The 20829-nt window shown below is 35.1% G+C and overlaps 1 protein-coding gene and 1 long non-coding RNA gene across 2 annotated transcripts in view; one reads left to right on the plus strand and one right to left on the minus strand.

Moving 5' to 3' along the window:
* Positions 1-20829, minus strand: part of LOC145735716 (uncharacterized) — a 150678-nt gene that overhangs the window by 54063 nt on the left and 75786 nt on the right. The gene's annotated exons all lie outside the window — the stretch shown is intronic.
* Positions 16129-17136, plus strand: LOC145726774 (uncharacterized). The gene is made up of 3 exons (XR_014177680.1): positions 16129-16749; positions 16828-17000; positions 17060-17136. It is a non-coding gene; the product is annotated as an uncharacterized LOC145726774 (long non-coding RNA).

Below are 20829 nucleotides of genomic sequence, written 5' to 3' on the forward strand. Positions count from 1 at the left end.
GGAAATTCGTTCCTACGCCATTCGAAAAAGCATAAAAAATACTACAAAATGGGTTAAAAATGGCCTCTGTAGCTCCTCATGTTACCGAGATATTGAATTTCAAAAAGTACCTAAAAAACCTCCCTAGTACCCCCCCATTCTTTCAATTTTTTTGAAAAGTGACAAATTTTAAAGTGCTTTTTTTGTGCTTATTTTATCTAATTTAATGTTCTTTTGTATAAATATGCCCTTTGCTGTGCATTGGAACCCTTATACAGTGCGTTTTTTTTAACGCGCAACATAGGATTTCACGTGTTAAATTTTTAAGCCCATGTTAGACCATGTTATTTTGGAACTACAAGTATAAAACTTGACGGGTGGCTATTTCGTACCCTGAAGCTTAAGTAAATTTACCAATTCGGCCTAAAAAGTGTTAAAAAACTTGCAAAAAATCATCTTTTTTCGAAAAGATTTTATCGTTTCATACTCCCGGCCTGTATGCATTGTTGTTCTTTGTTGTTTTTGATACTGGCACGGCAGGTAGCAGGTAAAATTTGGCGTAGAAAGTAAAACAGGGTGATCATTAACTTTATATCAAGAAAGTTAAGAACTAAAGAAGTATTTTTATAAGTGAATTGTTCAAATTGACCTTCGTTTGAAGCCAAACAGTATATTCCAAACAATCATAAAATGCCCTTTTGACGTTCAAAAGATGTCGGGTCGTGATGCAGTCAAAATAAGTCACTTTACCTGCTACCTGCCCTGCCAGTATCAAAAACAACAAGGAACAACAATGCATACAGGGTGTATGAAAAGATAAAATCTTTTCAAAAAAAAATTATTTTTTTCCAGTTTTAAATCGCTTTTTAGACCAAATTGGTAGACTTACTTAAGCTTCAGGGTACTAAAGACACACCCGTCAAGTTTTATACTTGTAGTTCCAAAATAACATGGTCCAACATGGGCTTAAAAATTTAACACGTAAAATCCTATGTTGCGCGTTAAAAAAAACGCACTGTAGAGCAAAATAAAAATTTGCCAAAATTGCACTTTTGACAAAAATCGAATTTTTTGACTTTTTGAAAAATGGTAGCTCTTTTATTTGAATTTGCAGGAAATTCGTTCCTACGCCATTCGAAAAAGCATAAAAAATACTACAAAATGGTTAAAAATTGCCTCTCTAGCTCCTGTAATGTTAGGTTAGGGGCAATCTCTAAGGAAATTTTTTTTTTTTTTTAACTTTCTTTATGGCATTCACCACTAGGGTATTCAGCCAGGCCAAGTTAGGTTAGGTTAGGTTAGGTTAGGAGGAGGACAAATTGACAACTGTCAAAATAATAGACTGTGAACTATTAATATAATATGCCTTAGAAATTGCACTGTTAGTCTAGTTTGCCTCGTAGGAACAATAATAGTTTGACATAAATTTGAGTGTATAAGTATAAAGCTAGATTGCCAATTGTCAAAAATGGAGTTGTAAAGTACACTGGCTACATTCGTTTTGACGCTCCATATTTGACAGTTGATAAGAATGTTGTTTTGTTAAACTACGTCATCTTGACGTCAAAATTGCTCTGCATGCTCTATAGAGCGTCAAGACCACTGATATATTGACTTCTCATGTTTTTCAATGACTCTTTGACAGAAAGTGACACAACGTTGCTGTCATGTCATTTATTTTTTAACTTCTCAATATAAAAGATAAATTATAATTAACTGTTGCTTATTGTGATTGCTGCTATTTTGACGTAGGCCGAATAAACCTGTCATCTGATTTACTGTCAAATGTCACGTTTGCTTTGTTCGTTCTAATGAAACAATTCGTGTCATTTCACTTGTTTTTATGATTAAACTATAGTTAAAGAGAAAAATAAATTATTTTTTTGGCCAGTCTCAAGTTTGAAATAATAATGAAAAAGTCTTGTTCTAACAATCTTCGCGGAACAAAAGCAGACGTTTAGAAAAAATTTCGAAACGCGAAAATAATTAAAAATAGAATTGAAATCCGACCGAGAGACGGAAATATAATTTATCCTACAAATTGCTAAGCTGAAAATCTTTTACGCCGACCCCTTGAAAGAGGTTAAACGCCGCATCTAACCCGAACGAAATTTACGTTTAATTACAACTTTGCGTTCGTTTTTTTTTTAATTTGCTCAGGGCCGGGCAGTTAATATTTTAGAAAAAATCCGGTTGAGCCCGCTGAATAAAATGGAAAAAGGTCCGGAGAGTTGTTTTTCGAGCACTTTCTTGCCCTACACGATGCGCCCCGGATTATATCCGTGTCAAGGGTCTTCTCTTGTTCGGAGACACCTGATCTGTCAGTGAGAGGGCCCTCGACCTTAAGGCTTTGCTCCTTTCAGCTTCGAATGAATCGCAGCTAGTTACACTAGACTCTTTTGTGATAGAAACCGTTTTTTAAAAGGCACGTAAAACGAACGTATTGAGTCATATACGATCACGAGAGGGAGCTATCCCTCAAGATCATGGGCAAATAACAAAATACTTACATTTCTATTATCATACAGAAATTAGGTAGTATTTTGTGCAAGTATTACAATATTATACAGGTGTGGTAAATCCAAAAGCGACCATAGGAAAACCGTGTAACGGACAGAGAAACGTAGGTAATTGCGTGCGCGGGAGAAAGACAGAAAACGAAAAAAATATCAAGTAGGCCATATTTTCAGCGCGCTTTTGCCAAACGCCGTAAGTATTCAATACCCTCGACAAACTTACTACGTTTCTCTGTCAGTTACACGGTTTTCCTATGGTAGCTTTTGGATTTACCACACCTGTATAAAAAATCACGTTCCACAGCAAAAACAACCCCAGTTTGTTATATGAACAAAGTATAAGTAGTAGAAAAAGTTTTTGTTACAGAAATACAATTAATTTGATAAGGAAAAGTAGAAAAAATGGCGCTAAAATACTAATATGTTATATTTTTTAAGTAGATTTTTTTCTTATGTGTTTTTTTATTTGGTCAACACTTTCTATTGTGGGATCTATCCCCCATTTGCACCGTCGTATTGTAAGCCAAAAACTTAAAAGTGTGGGTCAGACTATGACAGTACAGGTAAAGAAAAGTCACACTCTAAACCACAACTTAAGCTTTGCTTAAAGTTAGAGCAAATTTTTTATTGTTAAGATCAGGTTGGTGATTAGCAGGGATGTAAAATTTCCGGAAAATTACATTTATGAAAATGGTAATTTTCCGAAAAAATTGACAAATCTGAAAATTCAAAAATAATTCGTTTTTAACATTTTTGCACTATTAACTTGAAGGTGTTTAGTCAGTTGAGGTTAATCTTGAAATTTTGAGAAAAAATTTGTTAATTTTGAAAAAATTTTTACTTGAAATTTCTTGACAATTCTAGTTTTTAATTTTTCAAGGTCAAACAGTGCGTGGTAACAAAAAAGTGTATAGAAGGTAAAAGTTGCATCTCATCGAGTGCATTTGTGGTAAAAATTTCAGACCTCTAACCTGAAAGGTTCCTGAGATATTGAGCAAAAACTTGCAAAAAACGAGAGTCAAATTTGACGCCCTCTAGCAGCTTAACGGAGCAACTTAGCCGTGCCCACTCAACGTCACGTGATAGCCCCGTTTATTAGCTTTCTTTTGTTATACGGTGGTTTTCTACAGGGTGTTTCAAATAAGCAAGTTATGGACGATTTTCTGGAAAAGTACACGGAATTTTAATCTAAATTAAGATTTTTTTGGGCCTACTGTACTAACGGCGACCATTTTGGATTTTCTTTAATCAAAGTAATTTTTTTAACTATTAGAACCTGGGGAACAAAAATTTGACGTCCATTTTGTTCTAATTTGTACCGTTTCGGAGATGACCTTGAAATTATGTCAATTTTGACATTTTAGGGCGTGGCACCCTTGCGAAATGACATTTTGACAAATGACACTTTACGTCATTTTTGTACTATTAACCTGAAGGTATTTAAGGCGTTGAGGTTAATTTTGAAAATAAAAAAAATTTCTAAAAAAAATCAGTAGGTGGTACCCTTGAAAATTCTTGACAATTCTAAGTTTCAAGGTCAAACGGTGCGTGGTACCAAAAAAGTTTATGGAAGGTAAAAGTTGGATCCCATCGAATGCATTTGTGGTAAAAATTTCAGACCTCTAACCTGAAAGGTTCCTGAGATATTGAGCAAAAACTTGCAAAAAACGAGAGTCAAATTTGACGCCCTCTAGCGGCAAAACTGGACAACTTAGCCGTGCCCACTCAACGTCACGTGATAGCCCCGTTTATTAGCTTTCTTTTGTTATACGGTGGTTTTCTACAGGGTGTTTCAAATAAGCAAGTTATGGACGATTTTCTGGAAAAGTACACGGAATTTTAATCTAAATTAAGATTTTTTTGGGCCTACTGTACTAACGGCGACCATTTTGGATTTTCTTTAATCAAAGTAATTTTTTCAATTAATTTGAACCTGGGGAACAGAAATCCGACGTCCATTTTGCTCTAACTTGCACGGTTTCGGAGATGACCTTAAAATTATGTCAATTTTGACACTTTAAAGCGTGGCACCCTTGGAAAATGATATTTTGACAAATGACACTTTACGTCATTTGTGTACTATTAACCTGAAGGTATTTAAGGAGTTGAGGTTAATTTTAAAAATAAAAAATTATCTGAAAAAAATCATAAGGTATCACCCTTGAAAATTCTTGACAATTCTAGTTTTTAATTTTTAAAAGTCAAACGGTGCGTGCTACCAAAAAAATGTATAAAAGGTAAAAGTTGCATCTCATCGAGTGCATTTGTGGTAAAAAATTCAGACCTCTAACCTGAAACGTTTCTGAGATATTGAGCAAAAACTGCAAAAAACGAGAGTCAAATTTGACGCCCTCTAGCGGCTAAACGGGACAGCTTAGCCACGCCCACTCAACGTCACGTGATAGCTCCATTCCTTAGCTTTCTTTTGTTATACGGTGGTTTTCTACAGGGTGATTCAAATAAGCGAGTTATGGACGATTTTCTAGAAAAGTGCACCAAAATTTTGGTCTCAATCTCAAATTGGGAACTTCTGCTTTCGAGAAGGGTGGTCAAAGTAGGCTGCTAGAGCAAAAACAATTGAATATCGATACAAACATTTTACATCAAGTAGGCCTAGAATTTGATGTAGATTCCAAAAATCGAATCGTTTGTTGCTCAAATTTGGGACACCCTGTATACTGATGGATTATCTAGGAATAAAGTATATGCAAATATCTACAAGATTCATATTTGGTATGTTTTTTATAAAATGAAAACAAGTTACAAGGATGTTAAAAATTCATTGAATCACCCTGTAAACTACTCCATTGTCTTGTCAATAACTCGGTTATTTTGACACTTATCCAATGGTTCGATATATCAATCTGTAGCCCTTGAAATGCTCTTTTGACCACGCTGTATAGCGTTTTTACCTAAAACGTCGAATATTTGAGTTATTTACTGTTAAAACTGAGTTGTTTGTTGTAAAGTTTGATTTTGACAGTATTTACTGTGACAGCCCAGAAGGGAGAACATATAGAAAATCTGTTCAATTAAATCAGATTACTATACCCTTGCATAAATTTATAAATAATATTTTTCTAAAAATTCATAACATTGTAAAAAGTGTTGAGGTTAGGTATACAACATTTTTCAGAAAGTTTCCAGTAATTTTTCCGAAAAAAATTGAAAAATCTGAAAAATCAAAAATAATTTGTTTTTTAATTAATTGTACAACAATCCAATATCAATTCAAATAAAGTTTAATGTACTTTTAATCATTTAGATGTCTTAATTTATCTCATTATAATGCATAATAAGTTTGACAGTTGTTTTCCCTATCAAGGAGAATTTTCAAGCATGAATTAATTTTCTGGTAAATTTCTAAAAATAGAAATTTACCAGACTTAATTTAACACTTTTATTCAGCAATTAAAAGGAAGAAGAAAAATGGCGTCAATATGCTGTTTTTTGTTTGGTCAAGTTGTGGGATTTGCCGCCATTTTTTGCTTTAGATCAGGTTAAGATAAATTTCCCAAAATGTTATACTAATTGTAAGGTAAAATTGTGCATTCACACCTTTTTCAAGAGTATATTATTTCTTTGCACTAGTTAGTAAGTAAATAACTAGAAACCTTACATGACAGTTGTTATAGTAAACCGAGAGTACAACTGTTTTAAATGTTATAATCGTTATTACCACACTAGTGCTAACTGAACGCTTGTCACTTAGAATTATTGTGTTTTTAATATTTTACAAAATATGTATAATATAATTACGGCAATAGAACTTAATGTCAAATATCAATTACATATCATTCTTTGACATCCATCTACAAGCAAATTTAATTTTTTTACACGCATTTTCTAGTTTAGAAAAGTTATTTATAAATATAAAGTACAATAATAATTTAATTCACTGGAATGACGTAAAAAACGAGCAAACTCTGTTAAACTTACGATAACAAATATCCGACAAGCGTTATTAATTGCTAATATTGTTAAATAAAATACGATTTATTCGTTTCAAGTATTTTTCGGGCTCGACCAAACGTAAAACAAACGAAATTATAAATAATGCGAATTATCTCTTATTGGCCGAAAATAATACAAACAATGGCGCTCGATTAAATTGCAATAAATGAAAATAAGTGCAAATATTGTTTTTGTTAATTCACCTAAGTGTACAGAAACATACAGAGTTGGTTAAATTATAGAGATCAATAATACAGGGTGTCTCACCGGAAAGTTTGTATAAAACATGAGCGTGTTCAACAACGTTGCCAGATCGACTATCCTTAATATAAACAAAATAACTTTAGAGGAGTACAAAAGAAAATATGTTAACCCGATTTTCACGACGACCTCAATACGGTTTCCCCACCTCACTGATTTTATTCTATTACAAATCGGTTTTCGGCCTCAATTTTTTACCCCGCGTTTATATTGTAAACTGACACAGTTTTTGTGTTCTTTGTCGTTTTATGTTCGCATTGAAATATCGTCGTCGTTAACTTTTATTGAGACTTTTTATGCTCCAATAATGTTTCCCTCCCTCTCTAGGTTCCTCATTACTAACGTGTTCCTATTAATATTACACGCAACAGTAATGTTGTAACCCTATAAAAACAGGCTCGTCCCGATTGCACGAAACAATGCATTTTACCGCTGATTGATGCCTCTCCAATACGTTTTCGGGCATTTTTCCATTGCCATCCTTCAAAACGGCTCCTGTTTCTGGCACGTAATATATCAATACGATATATGTTATTTTAATGTCTATTCGGCTTATAATTGAATCCGGAAACCCGTTCCATATTTAATCGGCCCCGACTGTCAGTGTCAACGTCAATACGAAAGCGCCACCTGGACGAGAAGCGTCGTTTCAGTCGGGTTCAATTATTGTTGGTTCGAATATGTCTTTGCGGAAGTGATTAATGCATCTTTAATGGGAATTTGCCGAGAAACTGGAAATTCAATATGACATGGGGGAGTTGGTAGGGATATTGCAACAATACGAAACTTTGAACGCATCCGCAAATGACAAGTGACAGATCTAAATGTATATCACGTTGACTTTAATGGCCGTTTGCACAGCATTACTACCCTAACTGAAAATTTGATTACACCTAGCAAGACCAAATATTGTATTTTAGGTGTAAGATCTAGGAATATTTCGGATTTTTAGTGGAAAAAATCAATCAAAAATACAAATTTTGCATCAAATTTATTTTTGGTTGAAATTTTTCTGAACCTGGCTTAGAAACATGCCGATAGCAAATTTGCAAAAAAAAATTGGTTGAGTATTAAAAATAATCTAAAAAAGTATTACGTCACGAGGCACGTCGGTTTTTGTTGTCTTCCATGCATTTTTTTTAAAAAAGTTAATCTTAAACGAAACAGGATTTAGACACATAAAATTTATGTTATCCTCTTCAATATTAACAATAAATAAATCAGTATAATCTAGTTTCCATTAAATAATTCCATTTACTAAAATATTTTGAAGTATTATTGTCAATGTAAACAAAAATATACATGGCTGAAAGAAAATTAAAAATCCAATACCAAACCGAAATCTGTTTTACCCTAACTTTTACCGTTTTTGAGAAAACTGTATATTTTCAATAATTTAAAAAAAAATTTGGGCAAATTAATCATATTTCATTTTAAATATTCATTTTTTTTGACATTTTGTGGTCAAACTACCAACATAATTTCGTAGGTTACTTCAATTTTACTTTCATTTATTTATGTTTCACCACATTATGAATAAATAATACTTTGAAAACGGTATAAATTATAGTTTTCATAACAACCTGCGGGCATTAGAGAGAATCTTTTTTAATATTAGCAGTGGCATTTTTATTCTTTCATGCCATAAAAACTACGTATTTCCTACCTTTAGTCTCATGAGGCCATAGGCCTTCGGGCTTTTTCGGCCTTCAGGACATTATGTTCCCTCTAACGCCCTCGGTACACAAATAGCTATTATACACTACTTGTGCACCTAATTTGAACATTTCTAGAATGATTCACCTTTTTAAAAAACGGTAGATCAAAACAAATTCATTCATTTTACATTATTATACAGAGTGTCTTTTAATAGTTCATCATCACGTGGTTTTAAAGGATAATTTAGCTAAACAGTCACGTGACCATTGTCAAAATCATAAATCTTAAAAACACTCTTTATATCGAATACTAAAAGAAGTCCGTGTTCTTAACCCTGATTTTTTCAAATTTAGAGCATAGTTTGACAGTTTTGACGTTAGTGACAGCTGTCACGTGATTGTCGAACACTATTTAGCTAGATGGTCACGTGACAACTGTCAAAATAATTGTCTTAAATCTCAGAAACACGTTTTATACCAAATACTGCAAGAAAATGTTTCTAAATCCTGATTTTTGCAACTTTTGAATTTGGTTTGACAGTTTTTACGTTAGTGACAGTTGTCACGTGATTGTAGAACACTATTTAGCTAAACGGTCACGTGATAATTGTCAAAATAACTGTCATAATTCTCAGAAACACGTGTTACATCAAATACTGCAAGAAAACGTTTCTAAACCCTGATTTTTGCAACTTTTGAGCTTAGTTTGACAGTTTTTACATTAGTGACAGTTGTCACGTGATTGTAGAACACTATTTAGCTAAACGGTCACGTGATAATTGTCAAAATAACTGTCATAATTCTCAGAAACACGTGTTACATCAAATACTGCAAGAAAACGTTTCTAAACCCTGATTTTTGCAACTTTTGAGCTTAGTTTGACAGTTTTTACGTTAGTGACAGTTGTCACGTGATTGTAGAACACTATTTAGCTAAACGGTCACGTGATAATTGTCAAAATAACTGTCATAATTCTCAGAAACACGTGTTACATCAAATACTGCAAGAAAATGTTTCTAAACCCTGATTTTTGCAACTTTAGAACATGGTTTGACAGTTTTGAGGTTAGTGACGTCACGTGACTGTCAAACACTATTTAGCTAGACGGTCACGTGGCAATCGTCAAAATAACTATCATAAATCTCAAAAATACGTTTTATATCAAATACTGCAAGAAAACGTTTCTAAACTCTGATTTTTGCAATTTTACAGCATATTTTGACAGTTTTGACGTTAGTGACAGTTGTCACATGATTGTAGAACACTATTTAGTTAGACGGTCACGTGACAATCGTCAAAATAACTGTCATAAATCTCAAAAATACGTTTTATATCAAATACTGCAAGAAAACTTTTCTAAACTCTGATTTTTGCAACTTTACAGCATATTTTGACAGTTTTGACGTTAGTGACAGTTGTCACATGATTGTAGAACACTATTTAGTTAGACGGTCACGTGACAACTGTCAAAATAATTGTCATAAATCTCAGAAACACGTTTTATACCAAATATTGCAAGAAAACGTTCCTAAACCCTGATTTTTGCAACTTTAGAGCATAGTTTGATAGTTTTGATGTTAGTGACAGTTGTCACGTGTTTGTAGAATCCTATATAGCTAGACGGTCACGTGACAATTGTCAAAATAACTGTCATAAATCTCAAAAACACGTTTTTTATCAAAAAAATACCACACTGACTCCCATAGGACCTGATTAATCCCCAAAATTTCAAATCGTGGCCTTAACCGATTGGAATGAAAAAAATCTCATTTGAAAGCCCAAACATTTCTCTACAAAAGGTCTCATAGATGGAAAATTGTACTTTTAATCATTTTTGAGTTACTAAAAAATATTTTGCTAAAGACACTGAAAAATTAAGAAAAGTTACTATTTTTATAAGGACCAGTACTTTCACCTCTAAATAAATTTATTTTTATTATAAATTCTATAGAAAATATCTGAAATAAAATTATTCTTAAGTGAAAGTACTGGCCCTAAAAAGCGCAGTTTATCTTGGTATTTTTATATATTTTTTTAAATATTTACCAACATAATTGAGTTCGGTAGACATTATCACTTAAATACTTTTTGTATTAAAATCAACAGTAACTAATGTATTTGTTGAATTGTGTTTGACAATTAATAGTTAAAACTAGCTGAAACACTAAAACCATTACCTCGTATTAAGTTAGAGTAAGTCAAGGCACTGTTGTCATCCCCAGAGGGGTCCACAAATTATACCAGAAGGGGTTGAAAGCGAAAATATATGCAACATAAAATTTACAAACACCATCCCGAATATGATTTTGAACAATGTTCCGGGCAACAGGGGGGCGCTAGTTCCGAGATGATTTGTGGAGCTTAAGGGATTTGAAAAGTGGGTAGGAAGGACTCTGATTTATACTTTGCCGACCTCCCCGTAATGAAATTCAGGTCTTTGCCCCAAAATGTTAACCCGTCTTGTTCCGGTGTAGCCTAAATGCCCGAGTATTGTTTAAATTTGCACTATGGCTTTGTAATCGCATTACAAACTTGTTTCGGGAATCGGGTTGGGGTGGAATTAGTTGAGTTAAGGGGAGGAATGAAAAAGTTTTCCCTTGTAATTAAATCGGCTAGTTGAGCAGAAAACGGTCAAAAAGCCGAAGCATTATTACCCAATTTTAGCGGAGAGAGGGTTTATTAAATTCGAGGTTTTCTGCTAAAATTACAACAAAAAGTTGAATAGTGATGAGAAAAGAAGAGTTTCTAAAGGGTGAAGAAAAACTGGCGGGAATTTAATACCCGACAAATTCAAACCGGGAAATTTGCGGAGAAATATTTACGTGCCTTTGACGACTTGACATTTTATTGTGTGCCGGGAGACTGGGAATTCAATATAGTTTTTATTCCACCCACCAGGAGGATTTCCGAACAATCCCCCCCAGCGTTGTTGGTAAACGAGGACGGATAAAGCCAAAGAATATTTTGAGAAGCTAAATTAGAACCGCAGGCCGGATAAATCGAATCTCGTTGGCCATCTGGCTACAAAGTGTTTTCCAATAATAGAAACCCTCAAAGTAGTTAACAACCACCGCTTAATATCCGAATTTGAGCCAATTTCATGGGATGCGGCGGAACAATGTAAATTGTAGATACAATTACCAGACTGGACTTGGGGATTTTCTGTCTAACAATAAAGCTGGGAAAGGGACACCCTCTTTAAATTGAATTTTGTCCTGTTTAATTGGCGTTCAATGTCTACAAATTAACTGGAGCAAAGTTCACGTTAAATTTGATTTCTAGTTTAGGAAAAGTTAAATATTTGTGTTGCAACAAATATGTTAATCAGTTGAAATTGCGATCTGATATTTGAACACCCTGTAACTCAGTTATTTTTGGGAGTTCAGGGAGGTTACACTACTCAAATTAACCGTCTTGTGCTCCTCTTTCCGGTGATGTAAAGGAAAAAAATCTATCTTAAAAATTGCCTACATGGTGACAAAAATAGTGAACCACCATACTTTTCATTCACATCCTGTATACTGGAAGCAAAAACTGTACTACAAACTTACGGTGTTGGATTAATGAGTTGATTAGGAATATTTTTGGTGTCTTGCAATTTTTTTGTAACTTTCACCGTTTTTGAGTTATTCACTGCTTTGGTGCAACAAGTATGTAAATCAGTTGAAATTGTGATCTGAAATTTGAACACCCTGTAACTTAGTTATTTTTGGGAGTTCAGGGAGGTTATACCACTCAAATTAACCGTCTTGAGTTCCTCTTTCCGGTGGTGTAAAGCAAAACATTCTATCGTAAAAATTGCCTACATGGTGACAAAAATAGTGAACCACCATACTTTTCATGCACATCCTGTATACTGGAAGCCAAAACTGTCCTGCAAACTTACAGTGTTGGGTTAATAAGTTGATTAGAAACATTTTCAGTTTCTTGCAGTTTTTTTGTAACTTTCATCGTTTTTGAGTTATTCACTGCTTTGGTGCAACAAATATGTAAATCAGTTGAAATTATGATCTGGAAATTTGAACACCCTGTAACTCTGTTGTTTTTGGGAGTTCAGGGAGTTACAACCACTCAAATTAATCGTCTTGAGTTCCTCTTTCCGGTGGTGTAAAGCAAAAAATTCCATCTTAAATATTTCCTACATGATGACAAAAATAGTGAACCACCATACTTTTCATGCACATCCTGTATACTGGAAGCAAAAACTGTCCTGCAAACTTACGGTGTTGGGTTAAGGAGTTGATTAGAAACATTTTGGGTCTCTTGCAATTTTATTGTAATTATTGTAACTTTCATCGTTTTTGAGTTATTTACTTCTTTGGTGCAACAAATATGTAAATCAGTTGAAATTGTGAATTAAAATTTGAACACCCTGTAACTCAGTTATTTTTGGGAGTTCAGGGAGGTTACACCACTCCAATTAACCGTCTTGGGCTCCTCTTTCCGGTGGTGTAAAGCAAAAAATTACATCGTGAAAATTGCCTACATGGTGACAAAAATAGTGAACCACCATACTTTTCATGCACATCCTGTATACTGCAAGCAAAAACTGTCCTACAAAGTTACGGTGTTGGGTTAATGAGTTGATAAGAAACATTTTCAGTTTCTTGCAGTTTTTTTTGTAACTTTCATCGTTTTTGAGTTATTCACTGCTTTGGTGCAACAAATATGTAAATCAGTTGAAATTGTGATCTGAAATTTGAACACCCTATAACTTAGTTATTTTTGGGAGTTCAGGGAGGTTATACCACTCAAATTAACCGTCTTGAGTTCCTCTTTCCGGTGGTGTAAAGCAAAACATTCTATCGTAAAAATTGCCTACATGGTGACAAAAATAGTGAACCACCATACTTTTCATGCACATCCTGTATACTGGAAGCCAAAACTGTCTTGCAAACTTACGGTGTTGGGTTAATGAGTTGATTAGGAATATTTTTGGTGTCTTGCAATTTTATTGTAATTATTGTAACTTTCATCGTTTTTGAGTTATTTACTTCTTTGGTGCAACAAATATGTAAATCAATTGAAATTATGATCTGAAATTTGAACACCCTGTAACTCTGTTGTTTTTGGGATTTCAGGGAGGTTACACCACTCAAATTAACCGTTTGAAGTTCCTCTTTTCGGTGGTGTAAAGCAAAAAATTCTATCGTAAAAATTGCCTACATGGTGACAAAAATAGTGAACCACCATACTTTTCATGCACATCCTGTATACTGGAAGCCAAAACTGTCTTGCAAACTTACGGTGTTGGGTTAATGAGTTGATTAGGAATATTTTTGGTGTCTTGCAATTTTATTGTAATTATTGTAACTTTCATCGTTTTTGAGTTATTTACTTCTTTGGTGCAACAAATATGTAAATCAATTGAAATTATGATCTGAAATTTGAACACCCTGTAACTCTGTTGTTTTTGGGATTTCAGGGAGGTTACACCACTCAAATTAACCGTTTGAAGTTCCTCTTTTCGGTGGTGTAAAGCAAAAAATTCTATCGTAAAAATTGCCTACATTGTGACAAAAATAGTGAACCACCATACTTTTCATGCACATCCTGTATACTGGAAGCAAAAACTGTCCTGCAATCTTACGGCGTTGGGTTAATGAGTTGATTAGAAACATTTTCAGTTTCTTGCAGTTTTTTTGTAATTTTCACCGTTTTTGAGTTATTTAAGAAAAACTGTTTGGTGCAACAAATTCACAAAAACACAACTTGAAAATTAAATACTGTTAAGGACAGTCAGGTACAAAATCGCTTGTAAAACGCACTTGGAGTGACCGGATCAGGTTTTTAAGTACATTTTTGGAATCCTCATTAATTTCCCATCTAATGACTTAAAAAAACACTACAAAATCAGGTAAAGTCTTGGAGAAAAGTGGTGTCAAAGTATAAACTTTCTGAAAGACGATTTGAAAGAAAAGTTAGGAACAAAATCGCCTGTTAAACTAACTTAGAGTAACAAAATGACTGTTTTAAGCACTTTTTTGGAATCCTTATTAAATTTCCTATTCAATAACATGAAAGAACATTACAAAATTTGGTACAGTCAGGGAGAAAACTGCCAGAAACACAGTATCTGTAATTTATCAGTAATTTACTGGTAATTTACCGGTCAAATTTTCCTGGTAAAGTAAAATATTTACTATATATTAGTTATGTTCGCAGAGAGAATCTCCGACTAGTAATCAGAGAAATAGATAATTCCATTGATCACAAGTCGAAATACGTCATAGTCACGTGAGTATTCAATCAATAAAACTTGACATTTACTGTTTTTGAGTTGCAAACCAATCAGGGATTGCTTTTGCCTGAAACCGTTTTCATAACTGATCACCAGAGGGAGTATCTCTTATCTTGAAACGCCAATGACAGATGTCGTTTGAATATTACACGTTTGACAGTCGACGATCCACCATCAATCAAGAAAGACAATATGGAAGGGAGTTTTAATAACAATGACGAAGGATGAAAATAAAAGAAAAAACCGCTGACGTTTTTGCAAAATAGGCTCGGCGGCCATAAAATCGAGGCGACTGGAAAAAAAAGGGATAAAAATAAAAGTTTGAAAACAAGTTTGACACTTCATTAAGTCGACTCGTTTAACGTAACTGGCAGTTATGTAAGCCGCGCGTAATTTATCAATTCAATTTTCTCCCCCCGGGAATCTGAAAGAGAAGTCGCTGTCGAGTTTAAGGTACGCGTTTTTTATTACATAAAACATTTAGTAATCGAATTGATCTTTATGGAAAACAGGAAAACGACTGCTTTGTGCAAGTTCAAGCTTGACCCGACCAAACAAATCGATTAGTTTCACTACTAATTATCGGACCGAGTAGATTGGAACTTGCTAAGCTCCAGCTATAATTAAAATACCACCTATTCGGTTACCCGTATTTTCTGATCGTACTGCATCCTATTACGACAAGGATGGCACAAAACCCAGTGGCGGAGTAACAATTCAAAAGCGTGATATAATATAACGAGCAAATTGAATCCGCTTATTCAATCCGATCAAGTAAACCACCATATAAACAACGCAGATTAACGATTTGGATTGACTAGTCGATCCTAAATATTAACAGGATTTTCACAATAATTTGACAACTGACGTTAACAAAGACAAGTGAGTAAAGTAATCACAAAAACAACTCTTATAGAAATGACTTATTTTCTGCTTTGACTTTTATTTAAAGCGCTCAATTTATTCGCTTTGATTTGTTGGAGGGAAAACCGAAAAGGTCGTTTGACAGCTGACTGCGACTGAAATAGGAATGTCAATGTCATCAGTGTCAAGTGTCAGTTCTATTTCTATTTTGTATCTTTTTTTATTTTGTTACTGTCTTGCTCTGATCGATTGACCAATCGAAACAAAGCCAATAAATACGAATAAAACGAGATTCAACTTATGATTGTTCTGTCCTGTGAACTGTGTCCCGTTTTTAATTGGGAACAAAAGGGGATGGAAGACGGGTCACGTTTTAGTTGATTGAAATTTTAACTACCTATTCTTGGTCAGCAGTTGCAGACTTGACCTAAGTGATTACATTAAAATTTAAGAGCTTCGTGTTGCATTTAACTGGAAGAAAGAAAATTTTAAGTTAAAATGTACTAACCGGTGCAGACGGGACAGTGACAATTAAGTCCGAGCCAATTTCAACATTGTAGCTCTGAAATGGAGTGTGGACGCCGCTGACGTCATTAAATGGTGCGCAAAGTTGCAAAAGTTGTCACGTGAGATGAATTATACAAAGTGTTAGTAAATTTCAAGGGGTGCATGAAAAAATTATGACGGTTTACTGTAATATTGTAGGTCTGTTCGCAGAGGCAATCCCTGACTGGTTTCCAACTCAGAAACAGTAAATGTCAAGTTTTATTGGTTGAATGCTCACGTGACTATGACGTTTTCTGACTTGTGGCCAATGGACGTATGTTCCGAGCGCGATAGAATTTTGACGTCATCTAGTCACGTCGGCAATGAAAACGGCGCCATTGTTGGCAGAAAGTAAACAGAGACATTTGTTATTTTTGATGTAAATTTCACAATATTTTAACGAGTATTTCGATTGAAATGCGATACTACGTGTGAGACTAGATAATGTGTGTGTGTTTCGGTAGTCAGTTTTGAACATGCCACTTTAATACACTTTACAACTATCAAGGGGCTCAGTGAAACATTCTGAAGGAACTAGAGTTTGTGGAACAGAAAAGGATGCATTTTCTAATAGAAAACACTGTCACAATGAAACAGCCCATATTTTATGGGCATCATATTTATTATTCAGTTTTTACAAGAACACTACAAAAACCAAGTTTATTCAAGCCAGTGGTTCTCGAAGAAACATGGATATAGAGTAAAGGAGTATTTAGCAGAAGCTGACAAGGTGATTTACCTAATACTATAAAAAGAACTCTGGTAGAGGTATTAATGAGCTGCTAATACTAAATAGCTTATGTTTCAGGTACCTTTATTTGCCTAATCTGGAGTTTGCTTATCATGCTTTGAAAGGGTCCAAATTTAAAAAGTCCCATTATCAATTGCTCTAAACAAAAGGTGTTTGAAGCTATGGTTATAATGGTGTTGTCAAAATCCATATGCAGAATGTTGAAAAAACAAATTTCTAATAAGTTTCAGGTAATATTAGAAAGATACAAGTTAATACATAAATTTGATCAAATGCCATTATTTTGCAGAATTAGCCCTTATAAATCTTCTCTGACTATAAGGCTAGAAACAGATGGTGCTACTGTTAAATACTTTTACATCAGATAGTAGATTAAATTACTATTTTAATTGTATTATTTACACATTATGAAATATACAAATAAAATTTTTAAAAAGTACACTCAAGTTTCTTTTTTATCTAAGAAGTTTAGTTTTCTTCATAAACAATTATATAATTAGATAATTTCTTTAACTGAGGGACCTACCTGCTCTTACAATAAATTGAACTGAAATTGAAAAAACATGTTAAATAAATCCAACAACAAAACCAAATTGATATGTATTTAATGCTGCTGGGTAAATTTACAAAAGGAAATAAATAAGCAATTTATATCACAAAACCAAGAAGCAAGTTCTTAAAACACCAACAATTCTGTTATAAGTTAAAACACTGCTTTAGGATTTAATAGTCCCCAGAATACACACATTGCCTTTCCTTTCTTGCAAATTTTATGGAATAATTCTTGAAACGTTGCTATTGGGCTGTTAATGACTCGTTTGAATGTACCTATCTGTGATGTTCTTTCCAGATAATTTAAATTGAATGTGGTTGTTGTTCCCAAGCCAAAGTTTGATTGGAACTTTCCGCCTTTGTTTACCACCAAATGTTGCAAGTTTTCCAGTTTGGTGAAGAAAAATCTTAAACTCTACGAAGGTCTCGCAATAACAGCACTAATTAATAAACTTAAACAACCCTAAATTAAGTTTTTATTTCTTCTGTTTGTAGTTTTTGGTGTTTTTCAACTTTTTAAAATTCCTAACCTCAAAATGTTTACCCAACTGTCAGTTGGAACTATGCTCTATGTTGCCACATCTTCCACGAGCAGATGTGAACCTGGTGTATTGTTGGTTGCAGTAATAAACGGACCGATGAATTATACAGATTTCGAAAAAAAAAAAGCAAATATTGCATGCAAAACAGGTGAGATTCTTAGAATGTTTTCTTTCAAAATAATATAGTTTTCTCATTTTCATTTATAATTATAATTAATTATGACAATTATTTTATTGACAATTATAAAATTATGACAGTTTACTGTAATATAGTAGGTGTGGTTTCCAACTAAGAAACAGTAAATGTCAAGTATCATTGGTTGAATGCTCACGTGACTATGACGTTTTCTGACTTGTGGCCAATGGACGTATCTATTTCTGTGATTACTAGTTGGAGATTCCTTCAGCGAAAATTATGGATCATTTTTGGAAAGCTTGTCAAACTGTGTACAACAAAATTATTTCCTTTCATTATTGTTAACTTTCTTTAGGTTGCCACTGTTGACAAAAACAAAAAAAAGAGCGGCTTCCCCAAGGTGAAAGAACGTCCCGAAGCGGTCTTTGATGGGACTCGGTCGTGTCGTCTCGGGGGCAAATGGCCGCCAATATAAACTTTATTGGTGCACTTGTATTCGTTGATGCCGTGACGTCGGGAATAAATCGCGGCACAACTAAATCTCCCGGAAGACGAATCAGTTTAATATCGCCACTCCTAAATCTTCACTGTCCTTTGTAATGGCTACACTTTACAGACGACCGGGATTCATCGATAGCGCTTTCAATTTGCCAAAGATATTGTAACAGAGTCGAAGGTGAGGTTTAATTTGTTACAACACCCCGGTTTTAGGATAGTGTATGATGATATTTAATAAGTATTTATATTAGATCAATGGATTTAAAACTCCTAAGCAGGAAACCACAGACCAAATCCGCAAAATATGTGAAGAAAACTCCACCACTCGTTTTGGAAACGAAAAGATGTCCAAATAGGCTTAGAACATGCTTCGCGTGAGGTTGGCTTAGAGACTGAGTTAAATCAATGAAGTTGATGCAATCAAATTATCAAAATAGGAGTCGTTCCTCTTCTGGTAACTTTTGACTGTCTCAGTCATTAACTGGCACGAGAGGAAGGATGGCTTCAATGAGAGGCAATTCGGTTTCCGGAGATACAAGGAATGGTTGTTGGTCACTTGAAAATTTCTTTCAACATGGCGTGGCCGCCATACGTGGACAGGAGGATGAAAGTGGATGGGGTGTCAGGAGGTCTCAGGGAAATTTCCTGGCAATTCCTGAATGATAGGGTAGTAGCGAGTAGGGAGGTGAGTAAACGGGTAATTAGGGGCTGTCCGCAAGGATCAAGCCTGGGACCGTTCTTTTGGCTAGTCTGTATGAATGAGAGATGAACAGGGAGCGGTGTATGGACAGGTATTTGAGGATGACCAGGTGGTCTTGGTAGCCGGAGTGTCTGTCAAGAAGATTGAGATGAGAAAGTGAGAGCAATCACGGAGAGAGTGGCTGCACCGGCAGCGCTGTATGGAAGTCAAATCTGGGGAGTTAGAGCGAATGACAGCAGAGTGAAAAGGCATTTGGGGGTGGCGGAGAGGAAGTTTCTATTGGCCTCCGTCTGATGTTATAGGAAGGTGGCCACGGAGGATGACAAACCATATCCGGGTTAGAGGACATGGGCAGGAGGAGGTCTCGACGGAGGGGGAACAGGTCGTCTGGGCTGATGCTGGAGTGTATGAGGTATGAACGTGAGTAGGTGTCTGGGGCAATTGGGATGAAACAAGGAGTTTTTGGGAGGATCACGAGCGGGACAGTTTGAGTGCGGAGATGCTATAGAGATAGAGGAAGCATTAACAATGATAGGGGGGAAGGAAAAGGGGAGTTTCGTGATTTACACGGACTGCCTGGCGGCTGTGGAAGTACACCCAGTTTTCACCGGGTGGTGGAACGGGTGAGAAGTGCCGTAGCAAGGCTCGCAGGCAGAGGATATGCGGTGAGATTGCAGTGGAAAGGCAGACTATCTTTAGCCAGGAATTCCAAATAGCAGGGAAAAGTAGCCAGATGGAAGCAATGGGTGATGAATGAGTGGCAAAAGAGCTGGGATATCACCGCAGTGTCTCTGACATTTGCTCTGCAAAAGTTGCACATTTCTCCAGCACTATTTTCTGTGATCGTACGTGACTTATGTCAGCAAAATCTTCTTTTTTTGTGACAAATTTAGAGTCAACTTCTAGTACCATATTTCAATTACGTTTCCTCTCAAGATCAAAATTGTACGTCACGTTTGGCGACGGAATTAGTAATGGTTGACTTATCGCTGTAAAAATAGCATTATCGATACAACAAAAGAGCGGTAGTGAACATGCAGCAATAAAAATTTTAAAATTCAACTTGGCACGCGGAAAGCTGTCGTATGGTGCGGCTTGTCCTTAATCTCGTAACGTCTGAAAGTTTCTTGGATATTGCCAAGGAATACGAAACCGATACGGTCGCGTTTTAAGGGGACACAGGTGTAAAACGGCACTTGGAGTTTATATTTTTATTTTGTCGGGCACCGGAAACGTGTGCCGTACTAATTAGGAAAGTTTTTCCCCCTTGAAAAAGGGCTCAGCTGGCTGCTCCACTCCGACATAATTCAAACTCGATAATCGTAAAGTATCTTTTTTTTTCGACTATTTTTTCTTTGCCCGGTGGAAACGTAACACCAGCCGATATAATTCACACAACACGGGACCTCTTCTTTGGTCGATCGATGCGACAAAATGTGTCGCTAACAGCAAAGCGCTTGATTAATAGACTCGAGGACTGGAGCAACAAATCACCTATCCCGTATGAAATATTACCGGGGAACGGTGGAGAGAACGATATGCTCAACGTAGAGCATCCGGTTAAAAGTGAAATATTCGAACCTTATTGCAGTTGCTGGACTATCGATAACGTGACACCAGTTATGTAAAAA

The sequence above is a fragment of the Ips typographus genome, linkage group LG1, assembly GCF_016097725.1.
Source record: "Ips typographus isolate SLU linkage group LG1, UJ_Ityp_2.0, whole genome shotgun sequence".
Classification (NCBI taxonomy): domain Eukaryota; kingdom Metazoa; phylum Arthropoda; class Insecta; order Coleoptera; family Curculionidae; genus Ips; species Ips typographus.